Here is a 2,800-nt window from a genome sequence, read left to right as displayed (position 1 = left end):
AAGAACAAGGGTGGCACTAGGAAAAAGGGATGTAACCTGAAAGAGACACTTATGAAGCTCAGTAGTGAAATCCCTACCACTATCTGGCGGCCTGTAACATACACCCATTATAATACTTGGCTTAGAGGTAAGGCATACCCAGACGATTTCCAGGCTTGTTTCTACCGAGATAAGCCTTGATGGGATACGCTTATTCAGAGCTAAAAGAACACCACCCCCTCTCTTTCCGACCCGGTCAGTTCGGTAAACATGAAAACCAAAATGTGGAGGAAACAGTTCTGCGTCAGCGATATCAGGGTTTAACCATGTTTCAGTAAGAAAAACAAAGTCCGCGTTGCATGTATCAGTCAAAAAGTGCACATCTTCCCTTTTAGGTATGAAACTTCTAATGTTAGTGAACAGTACAGAATGCTCAACGGGCACATCACAGTTGCGTTTGACTCTGGTCGACAGAACCTGATGGGGGCGCGGCGAGGAAGGGAAGCGGCGTAGACGCCTGTTTTTTTTCTCGAACCAAACTCTGCACCGTGTCAAATATAAAGCATTTGTCATCCATCAACAGCTTGTCATGACGAAGCCTAAAGGGCAAACCCTTCGATCGGGCGAATTCAAGCAGTTTGCGGCGCGCGAGTCGGACGCATACCGGGAAATCCTCACTGATAGCAAAAGGCGAGTTTTTTAGTTTGTATGCCGATGACATAATACTTTCTGTTTCTTTAAATGAAGAGAACTTAAAAATAATTGGGCGACACTTTCGTTCGTTGAAGGAACCCAAACGATGCGCTCTTTCGATTCTGATTGGGTCAACACGAATGCAGAGTTTTTCCAAGCACAGTTCGACGACCAAACCTTCGGACTCATTCCAAGTTTCCTTATCTTTATCAGGGAAACTGAAGAATAACAGATTTGATCTACGGGACCTGCCCTCCACATCATCACAGCGCGTTTTTAGATTAGATAGATCACGTAGAGCGGCCGATAACTGAGGCGCTTCACTTGTGGCAGCGTCCCTCTCCTTCAACTTTATTGAAGCTACGTCGTTATTTAACTGAGCATTCTGTCCTGTAACCGTTAGAAGAGACTCATCGGTTTGTTTTAGTCTTTCTCACAGTTCGTTAGTTAGCAGAGTATTCTGTTCGGAAACCGCTAAGAGCGTTTCATCGGTTTGTTTTAGCTTTGCCTTGAGTTCGAGTACTTCTTGTTGAAGTGAGGTTAATATACTCTGGAGTTTTAGGACATTGTTGTTAAGATATTGCACAAATTCAACCTCAACCTTTGACATAGGGCCTGGATTTCTCTCTACGTCACCGCACAAAAGGAGTAACAACACTCTAAATGATTCAATGCAGGCTTCAGGGCATGGAAGCTTAAAAAGGCAAATATTATTAGAACGGAAACAATGACAGGATCTCTGTTTACTAACCTGCAATACGAAGATAAAAAAGTTCAAGTACTTCATAGCTGGAAAGCTTCCATGCCCACTGGCGAGCAGCGCGTCGAAGTCGGCTCTTATAGGCGGCACAGGTGGTGTCGATGCCGTAGATGATGTTGGTGATCGGTTGAGTCCTTCGATGCAGGGGCTGTTCACGTCGGTGGATGACACCGCAGCAGGGGTACACGTGTCGACGGGTGGAACACTGACTGGCACTTGGAAAGCAGCAAAGTTGTCGTCATGCTGCCGATCACGTTGGGACCCGCGTCCGAGCTCGCTCAGGAACTGCAATACGAAGATGAAAAAGTTCAAGTACTTCATAGCTGGAAAGCTTCCATGCCCACTGGCGAGCAGCGCGTCGAAGTCGGCTCTTATAGGCGGCACAGGTGGTGTCGATGCCGTAGATGATGTTGGTGATCGGTTGAGTCCTTCGATGCAGGGGCCGTTCACGTCGGTGGATGACACCGCAGCAGGGGTACACGTGTCGACGGGTGGAACACTGACTGGCACTTGGAAAGCAGCAAAGTTGTCGTCATGCTGCCGATCAGGTTGGGACCCGCGTCCGAGCTCGCTCAGGAACTGCAATACGAAGATAAAAAAGTTCAAGTACCTCATAGCTGGAAAGCTTCCATTCCCACTCTCAAGTGATTCATCTGGCAACTGAGGCACTCCTTTTATTTCTAGTTGTTACGCCTGCTGTACGGTTTCAGCTCTATTAGTTCCTTTCTGGTTTCCTGACGCTGACCTTAAATGTTATCACGAACTTTACGAATTTCCTGTTGCTCACTCTTCCCTGAGTTAACTCCTTCCTCATTTTAATGATCGCTTTTCGCAATTTTCGTTTATGAATGCATGGATTTCTTCATACCAGCGAATTCCGCTTTCTTTTTTTCATTCGACACTTTCATGCCAACAAGTTCTTGCATTGCTTCATTTGACACTTTCACATATCTAACTTCACAAGTGTTCGTGTTGATTTTAATGCATAGGCCGGAGGAAAGTTTAGCCAGCTCTTTTGTCGTTGTTGGCTGCTGGTCACCCATTGAAGCAAAGTTACCAAAATACACAAAGACCGTTCTAAAGCAATCCAAGTACCACGAAAAGGATACATTCTGATATGCAACTGTGACGTACCTGTAATGACAGAATGGACTCTGTAGACGTGCGATCCAATAATGGTTGCCTGGATCGCTCTACAAGTGAAGCTTTTACCGATGTGGCTCCTGTGTTATAGATCCTCGCAGGACGTGGGATGCACCCAAGTTGGTTCCAGGGGTAGACTTGAGAGATGGGTTTCCGGTGAGCGATGGTACGGCACAAATCGGGCGGTCAGATGTTACCTTGCAGAGTTGTAATCGCTGGGGGAGG

General features: G+C 46.4%; 1 pseudogene; it reads right to left on the bottom strand.

The window, feature by feature from the left end:
- Positions 1–769: 769 nt before the first annotated feature.
- On the bottom strand, positions 770–1,753 carry LOC121833307 (annotated as a pseudogene).
- Between the last annotated feature and the right edge of the window lie 1,047 nt (positions 1,754–2,800).

This window comes from Ixodes scapularis, unplaced genomic scaffold (assembly GCF_016920785.2).
Source record: "Ixodes scapularis isolate PalLabHiFi unplaced genomic scaffold, ASM1692078v2 PGA_scaffold7__128_contigs__length_106722199, whole genome shotgun sequence".
Lineage (NCBI taxonomy): Eukaryota > Metazoa > Arthropoda > Arachnida > Ixodida > Ixodidae > Ixodes > Ixodes scapularis.
Note: the sequence above shows the minus strand (reverse complement) of the source record. Positions and strands in the feature narration are given on the sequence as shown.